General features: G+C 36.1%; 2 pseudogenes; one reads left to right on the top strand and one right to left on the bottom strand.

The window, feature by feature from the left end:
• LOC149155424 (serine/threonine-protein kinase STY13 pseudogene) overlaps positions 1-2887 on the top strand; it is an 81507-nt pseudogene extending 78620 nt beyond the window's left edge.
• Positions 2888-5585: 2698 nt separating this feature from the next.
• LOC149155423 (2S seed storage-like protein pseudogene) lies at positions 5586-6119 on the bottom strand (annotated as a pseudogene).
• Between the last annotated feature and the right edge of the window lie 6033 nt (positions 6120-12152).

The following is a 12152-nucleotide window of genomic DNA, read 5'->3' as shown; positions in this document are numbered from 1 at the left end:
TCCATGGCCTTTGTAGCACTACCTCTGCTTGACGCCTCTCTGCACCGAATCTTCCAACTCCCGCTTACATAAAATTTGCCCTCTACCCTTTAAAGTCCTCAACTCGACGTTGTTCCATAGAGCCAGAGTAGCAGTAGCAGGAAGAGGGGTTGTCTCTGTTGCTCGTCATCTTCCATATTGTTGGAGGCTCTTGCTATACTTCTTGAGAGTTCTGTCTAACCTTCTACATAACCTTTGACATCCAAGGATTTCCTTCCACATTCAAAAGAAAATGTACATGTGCATATTTCTTTGTAAGATTCACTAATATTTTGTGTGATTTAGCTTGGGGCTTGTAAGGGTTTTAACTTTTGTTCTAAGGTCATTTAAGAAAAAAATTATAAGCCTCATTTCTCTTGTAATTTTTTGTTAAAGGTTTTTGCCTGGTGCAACTTAAATATTTCTTTATATTGCATAGAACATTTCCACAATGCCATTGGTTTTTCTTCTTAAGGTTTTAAAACCTGATAAACTAGCATGAAAGATTTTACTCAGCAAAAAGGTGACCTTTAGAGCCTTTACTCAGGTGTTGGTTCTTTATTTTCAAGAAGGGGAGGACACAACAAGAAGCGACATTCACAGTGGAGCTAATGCAATGGGCTAGGCACTTTTACTCTAGGGAGGGATCGGGTTCTTGAACCAATACACTCGACTCTGAGGTATAAAATCCTTGGACTCCACTTAGAATTGATCAAAATGCAAAGGAGCGGGAGTTACATACTTTGTGTAAAGTCACAAGAAACACAACAATGAGTTAGGGATTTCTTCACTAGGTGGAGTTAAGGGTAGGGTAGGGGATTCCTAGCATAGGTTCTAATTACTTCATCATATGCACATGGATTGAAACAGGTAGAAAAAAAGCTCTGAATCAGAAAGATAATTATGGATATGAATATTAAGGAATGCCTAGATAGAAAATTTATCTTTTCAGTTGTTCAAAATATGGCCATTGCAACTCCTAGTAGGGTAATTTTTCAAAACCTTACTACAATTAGCCCTTCGAAACAATTATTAACTTGAACAGAAATTTCACCAATTGCATGGGTCATCACCAAGCGCATTTTCTTGCATGACAATTTCATTATCCAGGCTAGGCTTGGAGACATTTTGCTTCACTGGGCCTAGTCTTCCATCTTCCATCTCAACAGTACCATTCTGATCACTATAAGCCACAACTACAAATTTTGTTGAAGAAAAGAATTGTACTCTTTTCTTGTTTTACCTACTTGTTGGAAAAAAATTGTTCGACTCTCAGCTCATCACCAAGGGAATTTTCTTACATGACATATTCATTATCCAGGCTAGACTTGGAGACATTTCGCTTCACCGGGCCTGGTCTTCCATCTTCCAATTGAACAGTAACATTCCGATCACCTTTTTTATATTTAGTACTTTCCACTTTCCTTGGGGATTCTAATTGTGGGTTAATGGTTGGATTTCACCCAGAAGTATGGCGTCCTCCTTTACTCATGTCCAAGTATTTAAATTTCTAAAATAAAATTCCTTATGGCATAGTTTCCATTCCTCATTCTAGTTCTTACAAGGGTTTATACAAAAACTAATCCTATATTGTTTCCTTGGTGTAGGTATGCCTCTGTGAGGGTTTGGATACAGGCATACTAATATTATGTAGAAGAACTAAACTACTCCTCAAAATTCCTTGCTCTCTCTTAAACGTAGGTGCTCATACCATCTTTTAAACTCTTGACAAGGCCTACTTCAAGTTATTTTAAAGGATTAGTTAAGCTTTAGGGATTCAAACCTGAGCCAGGCAAGGGCACACCCATTTTCATTTTAAATGTTGTAATAATTCTCTTTATCTTTCAGATTGAGGATGCATAGCCCACTGTTTGGCCCATAACAACATAGTCTCTCACACCCTTGGAGAAGATGGCCTTACATAGGCACTTATGGATGATAGGTGCCACACTATGCCTTCATGAGGCTTTGGATATAGGAATACTAATATTATGTATAATAATTAAATTACCCCTCAAAATTCCTCGCTCTCTCTGAAACGTAGGAATGCATACCATATTTTAAACTCTTGACAGGTCCTACTTCAAGTTATTTTAAAGAATTAGTTAAGATTCAGGGATTCGAACCCGAACCAGACCAAGGCACACCCATTTCCATTTTAAATGTTGTAATAATTTTGTCTATTTTTTACACTGAGGATCCATAGCCCATAGTGTGGCCCATAACAACATAGCCACTCATACCCTTGGAGAATATGGCCTTGCACAAGTGCTTATGGATGATAGGTTCCCTACTGATGGCCTTGAGGAATATGATGAGTGGACCATTGACTTAAAAAAACTCAACACCGGTCCTCCATTTGCACATGGAGAATTTGGTAAAATTTGAAAAGGTATGTACAATTGTGAGGATGTTGCAGTGAAGATCCTTGAGAGACAAGAGGATAATACCAAGAAAGCCCAAGTTTTGGAGCAACAATTCACACAGAAAGTCTATGATGTTGGCCACTTTGAGGCATGAGAATGTGGTGAGATTCATAGGGGTTGTAAGAAACCTATGGTTTGGTGTATTGGAGTATGCAAATGGGGGTTTTCTGAGGCAGTCTCTCACAAAGAGACAAAACTGTCAAATGCCTTTAATGTTAGCTAGAGACAGAACCGCCCAATGCCTTCCTTCCAAATTAGTTGTGAAGTAGGCATTGGATGTGGCAAGGGGCATGGAGTATCTGTAGAATATTTGGTTTATTCACATGGATCTAAAGTTTGGTAATCTACTCATAGCTACAGATAAGTTTATCAAGATTGTGGATTTTGGGTTTGCTAGAATTGAAGTGTAAATGGAAGGAATGACTCTTGAAACTGTATCATAGCATTGAGAGGGTTTATATAACTCTTTTAGTGGTTTTCTAAAATAAATTTGTGTTTTTGGGTTGCAGTGGAAAGTAGGTTAACCATATCATTTACACATTGTATGTAAAATTCACTAAGTTTTATACTTGTGTCAAATTTATGCACCGCTAAGGCAACACAACTAGATCATGCTACTATATTAGATCCATGCATTTTTCATTTTGATCGAATGGTCATATTGATGGTACAAAGTAGTATGCATAATATTTTCTCAGAGTTTTTGAATAATTATATTGAAAGGATAAAGTGGCATATGATGTCTAGGTTCTGCAAGATCGCAATATTACAAACAATAATGTGTAAACTATTGCCTTCCACATTCCCCATTCCTCTTATTGACATTCCTTTACATCGAGATAAAGTGGCATATGATCTGTGGCTTTTCCAAGCTCAAAATTTTACAAATAATAATGTGCAAACTATTTCCATCAACATTCCCCACTCCTCTTATCGGCGTTCCTTTGCAACTCTCAGTGCAATTTCTAGTTTATCATGCTCATTGTCAGCCTACCTAGACCAGGGTATAGAAAGGTACATGGGGGCATAACCCTTGGCTTGAAGGTAGTTAATAGAGTAGAACCCCCATCTGTTGTGTCAGCCCTACATCTGTTGCTTCAAGAAGTTATGTGCCAGTGGCCTGATGGTGGGAGTTTGTTGTAGTGCGTCCTTGTCTGTTCGGGAGGGTCTTGACCATACATCACTTCCAATGCTAGCAAGCTGACACCCCGAGTGGGATTTTATCTGGCCTCGTCAGGCTGGGGTGTACACTTGGCGGGTTTTCATATATATATATATATATATATATATATATATATATATATATATATATATATAAGCTTTATTCTCCTATGGAAGCATGCTCGACGTCTACTAGATTCACCCGATGTTTCCTTCTTGTTGTCAAGCCACCATTACTAGTGCCTATCTAACAAAAGAGTATATGATTGAGCCACGTAATTGAGTTTGCGTATAGAATGAAATGGTGAATTGAAGGGGGAAGAATAAAATGAAGGGATGGAAAAATGAAATCAATGTATGTGTATATTAAATTTTAAATATGCATTTTTTAAATTTTTATTGAGCTTCTTCAAAAGTAAATATATTTCAATTTCAACTTAAAAAAAATCCTTTTTAAATTGTTATTTAGTTTCTTCAAAATAAATATATTTTTCAATTTCAACTTTTAAATAAATTTGAATCTTTTTTAATAAATAAAGATGGAGAATATTCACTGAAAATTAAATTTAGATTATACAAATATTTTTTTTTAAATAAAATTAAAATTGTAAAAAACCAATTCCAATATAAAAATACCCATCAACCAATAAAACAAATACCCATCCACCAATAAAACAAACAAAAACACTTTGATTAATAAATAAAATGAAGAGCTAATCTCATGAAGGGATTTTTGTTATTGGTTACTTTTGCTTTTGTTCTTTTATAGGTCATTGATGCAAATTTATATATTGAAGGAACAACATGGTGTTTTTATTTTTATAAATTATTGGTGCTCACTTATAGATTGAAAGAAGAATGAGATGTTATGATTGATATTGTTTGAGATTAAGTTAAGTATAGATGTATTTTGAAACAATGTTTTATTTTATAATTAGTTTTTATTTTTAATTTTTTTTATAAAATATGAATTCAAACCTTTAATAAAAATTAAATTTCCTAACAATCTAACTCATTTATACCAAAAATGAAATTTAAATTATTGAAATAATTTTTTTTAAATAAAAATTAAAATTGTGAAAACCTAATTCCAATATAAAAAAGCCAATAACCAAATAACACAAAAATGATTAATAAATAAAATGAAGGGCTAGTCTCATGAAGGGCCTTTTGTTATTAGTTATTTTTTCTTTTGTTCTTTTATAGGTCATTGATGCAAATGTATACCTTGAAAGAACAACGGAGCGTTTTTATTTTTATAGGTTATTGATGCTCATTTATAGATTGAAAGAAGAATGGGATGTTATGATTGATATTGTTTGAGATTAAGTTGAGAATAGATGTATTTTGAAACTATTTTTCATTGTTTAATCATTTCCCATAAAATATGAATTCAAAAATTTAATAAAAATTAAACTTCGTAACAAACTAACTCATTTACACTTATATTAAAAAATAATTGATATCCTGTAAGTTGATGTTGAGTTGGATGTTACTGTCTTATGTCTTCGTTTTCTTAATAAAAAATTTACTGAGAAATTGATAATTAAAAGAAACCTAAAAAATTGCGAAGTGGTTATCCATGGTAAGTTGGACATTTTTGGATATTGTAATAGATTCTAATTTTACTCCTTAATGGGAAACTTACATCTATGTCAATCATTCATCCTTTATTGCATAAAAGGGAGGAGATCGTGCGTGCTGTCCTAGAAGCCAAAAACCCACATATTCACAGTGGGTTAAGTGCCTCCATTGTTTATTTAGTTACATGGTATATATATTTTCTTTCCTCGTCACTCTCGTATAAGTTATTGCCTGTGCATGCACCACCAGTAAAACACCAGATCAATTAGATTCATTCTTCACCATGGCTTGAAATAACAAGAAGAACAATGATACGAATTAATGCGCCACGTTATGAAAGAATTTGCATAATAGTAAAACACCGGACGTACAGCGACACAAATTGATCACTCTTCGTTAATAGCTAGGAGCCTCGATCGATTGATGGAATGACTTACGAGAATGGCGTTGGATATCACAACGGCGGGGCTGTTGGCGGACATTGCAGGTATTTGGAAGTTCTTCCGCTCTCTCAACCAGCTCCTCTTCCTCTTCCATTCCGCGCCCTTCACGGCGACGGCGTTGATTATGTGGTGCATCCTCCTGAAATTCAGAATCCACCGACAGGTCCTCCATCGATGAATCAAACGATTGAGATTGATCGAGTGCTTGCTGTATGGCTTGGCATCGGCATTGTGGAGACATTCTTTCCAATTCGTTGCAGCATCTCTGAGATGGTTGTTGTCTCCGCCTCTCCAGGTAGTCGCGGCAAGAAGACAATCTCTGCGGGTCGCACGACCTTCCTTGTTGTTGCACATCCTGTCCATACATATTTTCTTCGTCTGCATTAGCACCGAGGGTACCCCAGTAAAGGAGGACGAGAAGAGCGGCAGCTAAACTCAGCCATTTGAGTGTGAGCCTCGTCGACCGTTGAGGGTAGAAGACATCCATTGTTTTTCTTTATTTGTTACCGTGATTGAATGATGGAATGCATGTGCGAAGGTCGGAAGAGTCGTAGGTATTAACGTGGTAATTATGGAAGCTGTGGGAGGGAAGGAGGCCGACCAGCAGAATACAAAGTGGAAGAAGAGAGGAACAGATGCAGTGCATGCAGCTTCTCACTCTCCACGTCCCAATCCAGCGGAAAGCAACCGAAAGAAGGAGCGCCTGGCTGCCTCCATTTCGAATGGGCGCGTCTTTCAAAGAAAGTGAAGAATCTTGCAGGCGGCAGAGAAGACAGTGCAGGCTGTTGCGGCGCGGTTTACATAAGAGCATCGCATTGTTATGAAGGTGTGACGGGTGTGGTAGGTTGAATACCACAACAATGCTTCTAACGCCATACACGAATTCGACACTAAGTGGACGAGACTAGCTTTAACAGCGGCAAATATGTCGTGACTATCAAACTATGAAATTGAATAGTACGATGATATCACATATGAAGCATAACATTTTCAAAACCTAAGATTTAATCGGGAAACGGGACTATGAGTAACTAAGTAAAAGCTCAGAAAAATTAGGGGATATCGATGGAATCTTTATCAGCTTACATTTTTTTTCAAAATTCTTGCAAATCCAGATCTCGTCACTTTGGATGAAATCCCTAACCGTGAAGCCTAGCTGTTTATTTGTCATAATATTTGTCACTTAAGTGAAACATATATATCAGTATTCACGCTATGTTTTTAACCTCACTACCCATCACATCGAGGTATTAGGGTCAAACCAACTATATAGCGAAGCGTTCAGCTATGTGTAACGTCAGCTATCTCTTAAATCATTTTGAATCACAAATGTGAAATCTTTCCTCTGGGATGATTTTGGAACAAAATCTCAAAGCTTGCTGATAGCAGAAAAGTGACATGGAATTTGATCATTCCATTGAGCTTGATAAATATAAACTTCAACAAAGCGAAAGAACGAATTTGATCATTCCACTGAATTTGATAAATGTAAACTTAAAATGAACTTCAGAGATTTAAAAAAACGCAGTGCGTGAAGTCATGGGACTTTAGATTATGAAATGGGAATTTAGCTCTCGACTTTAGGAAATGAATTAAACACTCGCTAATGACAGCCTAAGGTTACCTTAAAGAGTCTTAAAAGTTATAGAAGTCTTAGTTTTCCCAAACTACCACAATACAAGACTTTCATTTTTGGCAACATGCGTTTTCAAAGTATGAATGAGACATTCGATTACGGGACACACGGAATATCTCAAACACTCCTCATGAGAGGTTAAGGTTACTTCAGGGCTTGTACATCTACACTCCTCGATGACATGTTAAGGTTGCTTGAGGTCGAAAGGAAAGAATAGCTGATTCTCACTCACATATAAAGTAATAAATATATGTGTATAAATGCAAGTATATGTGAAGCAAGACACCCATAGTAGAGAAGGTTGGCTCTTCACTTATCTCTTGTTATTGTTGACATTGAAACTTCCAATGAGGTGGAATTTTTTTTTTTCTCGTATCTAAGCTAGGTTGATGCCTTCAAGGGTTCCATACACTTGATACAAGTAACAATGAAATAAGAGATAGGATCAACATATAGTTGAATCTTCTCCAATGCATAACAACTTTAGATGAGTTGTTTCATAAGAAAATCCTTCTCAACAGTCTAAAAATCCATTTCTTGGTTATTGTTCTTCATGTTTAAACATTGGAAATAAAGCAAGGGATTGTAAAGGGTATGTGAGGGATGATATTAGCGATCCTTATCATACATCTAGTGTTGGACACCTAATCCTCTAAGGGTTTTTGTGGAAGCTGAATAGTCAAAGGGAGTCTAAGAGATCACTTGGAATATGAAACCAAGGGTCACTAGACTTGTATAAATATGTATCATTGTGAATAATAATACATTCAAGGCTTATCCTTCATATATTTTGTCTTCGCCATTGTTGTGTCTAACATGGTATCAAAACCGACAAAATCTAAAAATGCACAGGCATGGCTTTTGCTCTATAGAGCAATTACATGCAGTAAATCATTTACATCTCGTTTAGCTAATTGTTGATGAACACTATTGCCACAATTTTTTATAAGAGTCTCTAACAGAGTCAATGCAAGAATCTGGATCTAGGGTTCTTATTTCCGATGTGCTTCTTGATTGATTTAATGACATCCTTTTCTTATCCTCGACCATTATTGAGAACATCATATATCTCCTCCATATAACTCTGAGTCATATAACCCTAACAGCTATATAACTCTGCCAAGATCGAGTACCCACATGGAGAAATTATGAGAGACCCTGTCTCCTCAGCCCTTTGGTGACAAGTCTTCCGCCTCCTTTAGCCATTCTTATGTGGATTTAGTTGTGTTGTTCCCTTCAAACACTGCTTCCACCATGGTTTGTTTCTCCCTTTGGTGACTTTCAATTATGTTCGATCTGCCTCATCACCATATATCATTCCTCTATACATAACCAATTGCTACATTTCCTTTTAGTACAAATGTATAACTCAGATGACTATTCATTAACAGCGGAAGAATATCCACAAAATAATTTAAAGGGTAGTGAGCTTGAGGATGAAATTGACCTACTTTTAATCCTCAATGATGTGGAGAAGCATCTTCTTGTGTGCCCACTCTTCTTACATCTCTATATGAACCTTTGATTTAGGTTATCAAAGTGCCAAGCAGAGATATTCAAACTTGTACTTTCAACTTCTTGAAAGGCTATTATTACATTGTGCAAGTGAAGATAGAAGTGGAATGGTTATCAAGGCTTTGTTCATAGTGTTAAACCTTTGAAATGAATTCCTAGAAAGGAGGAGTGAAAGTCTAATGTTTATTGGTAATATATGAGCATTGCATCCTCCTTGCACTTACATTCAACGATTGATGACACATGCAGTGCGTGGAGAAAAGGAATCGTGATGCATTAATGATCCCAGAGTTTGAAATCACTACCTGAGAGAAATGTTTAAAATCTACAAGAAGCAACGGTGTATTTTCGGTAAAAATATGATACTTTTCATTTATTAAGCCTTTCATAGCTTCCACTAGAGTCTTTATCTTTTGTTGAGACAATGGCGAGACATAATGATTTTTTAGATTTATTAAGCACTCTAATCTTGTCCACTACTGTAGAGAATAAAAATAAGAAAAACCATTCTTGTTGACATTCGCACATGTCTACAAGATGCTTAAGCAAATACCAAGTTTCTAAAACTCGAACCTTAATTCCAACAGGAAGGGCTACAACAAAATAAACATATTTATGCACCTATTTTTGTTCAGAACATTGAGAGAGACACCCATCAACATCCAAGAGGTGATGAAATTAGTAAGGTTGAGGTTGATTCACATTCAGTGCCTAATGAAGGAGAAAATTTGCAGAAAGAGGCAGAAATTCATCAAACACTTCCCAAGCCCATCACCGGACCTTGGGAAGAAATTCTCCAGAACAAGAACATAAATGGTCTTGGATATCATAATGATGTGTCCTTTCATATTCCAGAATACTCAAAACCATCTAGTTCCATAGTGTTGGGTTTCTTCATGACAATTCACCTTCAGACGTTTTAGATTATGCTCCTCTTCCACAGCAACAACAAAAGAATGATAAATGCCAACATTGTGACCAAGTTGGTCATATGAAATATCATTTTTTCTATCTTCATCCATGTGAGCACTTTCATAAAACCACTCATTCTTCAAACATATGCTTCAAAAACAAGCCTCTTGCAAGAAAAACGATTCCTCTTGGATGGATCGCTTCTTGGCAATGGGATTCAACAACCAAGAAGATATTTCAGTCATATGTTAGAACTTGTTCTAGAGTATTGAATAATCTTGTAGTTGTTTTTTCTCCATCTTCTCACCTTGTATCTGACAAAGCGGGAAGTGATGGTCATGTACAAGCTTCAAACCCACATCAAGCAAGCTTGAGCCATAACCTGTCATACCAGATTTAGAGTTGTAGCCAGAGACTGAGATGACCTTGAGCATGCCTTTGTTTGGTGGTCACACTTAAACCATCTATGCGGGGTTGCGACCTCCCTTTTCAAGTTGATCTTCTCCCTCTTCAACAAATTGGGGACACTTCCTCTAGCAAAATATTTCAGCTTCTTACCAGTTTTGGAACAGTTCCATGAATTGCATCAAGCATTCTAGAGTTGTTGGTCAACCTTAAACCACCGTAGGTTGTAGAAATCCCTTTTCGAGGTTGAAGATCTCCCTCTCCAAAGAGTTATGAAAACTTCCTCCAACCAAATATTTCAGCATCTTGAGAGATTTCGAAGAGTTACAGGAACTACACTAAGCATTATAATCTTGGTGGTCATCCTTGAACCATCACCTTATACCAACATTTTAGAGAGCACATTTAGCCAAGTGCTCCCATGCATTTTTACACATTCTGTATTATAGCTCTCTTCTTGGACTCATACATACCCCTTCGAATTAAGGGGGGGAGTTTTGGACACCTAATCCTCTATGGGTTGGTGCGGAAGTTGAATTGTCAAAGGTAGTCCAAGAGACCACTTGGAATATGAAACCAACGGTCACTAGACTTTTATAAATATGTATCATTGTGAATAATAATGCATCAAGGCTAATCCTTCATATAGTTTGTCTTTACCATTGTTGTGTCTAACATCTAGAAACAAAATTATACGCACTCAAATCAATGGTCCTAATCTCGATGGCAACATAAATCATAATTTATTCACTCCCTTATACAAGTATAGTACAAAATTCTATGAAATTCAGAATTTTGAGCATATAGCATGGGACGACAGAAGTAGCATGAGATGTTTTCTTAAAGAAACCAAAGAAGATGATATTTGTAGTAGGCATAAAGAAAAATGCACCAAGTGTTGAGTCAAAAGTAAGAAGAGACAAATATGGATGTGAATGCTCAAGACATAGGTATGAATTGTTGATGAAAGCTTCTTCAAGTACATGTAAGGTTGAATACTGTGAGGCAGTTGAACAAAGGGAAGTCTTGAAAATTTTGTATGTAATGGTTGTAGGTTAATGAAGCCCACCTTTAGGGTTGGAAAATTATATCTTTTAACTTGTTTTGTTTTATTTTGAAATTGGTGGTTGTAGAGGTCTAGTTCTTTTGGATTTACTTAGTTTGAACATCATCCCAATGACAATATTGCAAGATTCCTATTTAAGACCAAAACATCAAAATCCATCTGAACAAGGAGATGTCGATGACATATATTTGGATATGCTATCCACTACATTTGGAACTCCACTTTCGCTTCCAGAAGATGATTTTTCATAGCTCAAGGGTATTTCACTCTATAATGCAACCAAGTTACAACTAAAAACCTAGAAAGAAATAATAGCGAGGACAAATTTAGTTGCAAAAGAAAGAAGTTACAACAATTGAGGCTAGAAATCCAAGTTGCACATGCATGTGAAGGTATTGAGTTGAATTAGTAGGGTTATGTGACTTGTAGAAGAGAAAATGACTTTGTTGAATCCTATTATTCCAACTCTAAAGAAGATGAAGTTCTATGTTCTATTAGTGAACTACATGGAGGATCAGGTCATGTTTCCAAATACATAAGCTTAATGTGTACAACTCTAAAGACTTAAAAAAGTGATGAGATAGAGAAAAGAAACAAAATGCCCACAAAAATGACAATAAAGTATTGGGAGTGAAACACATAAGTGGAGAATATGAACAAAAGGTTAGCTCCTCTAAGGAACCATAAAGTGGAAGTCATTGCAAAGCTAATTTCCAATAATGTTAGTGGTGAAATATAATTAGAAAATCTTTCCATTCAAAAATTCCATGATTCTCTACGAATGACAATCAGACTTGAAGCTTCTGTTAAAGAGAAATAGTGGATTAAGAATCATATTTTTGTAGGATTTAATGACCCTGATGATGTTGAGTTAGAGGATATAAACCATAGTCTTAACAATCTAGAAAAGGACTTCAACATTGAGAGTGGGCATATTGATGAGAAACTTGTGAACTCATTTGCAACTATATAACTTATCGACACTA

This window comes from Pinus tabuliformis, chromosome 9 (genome assembly GCF_031772625.1).
Source record: "Pinus tabuliformis cultivar Carrire ecotype Pingquan chromosome 9, CPIR1, whole genome shotgun sequence".
Taxonomy (NCBI): Eukaryota; Viridiplantae; Streptophyta; class Pinopsida; order Pinales; family Pinaceae; genus Pinus; species Pinus tabuliformis.
This window is presented reverse-complemented; position numbering and strand designations above follow the sequence as displayed.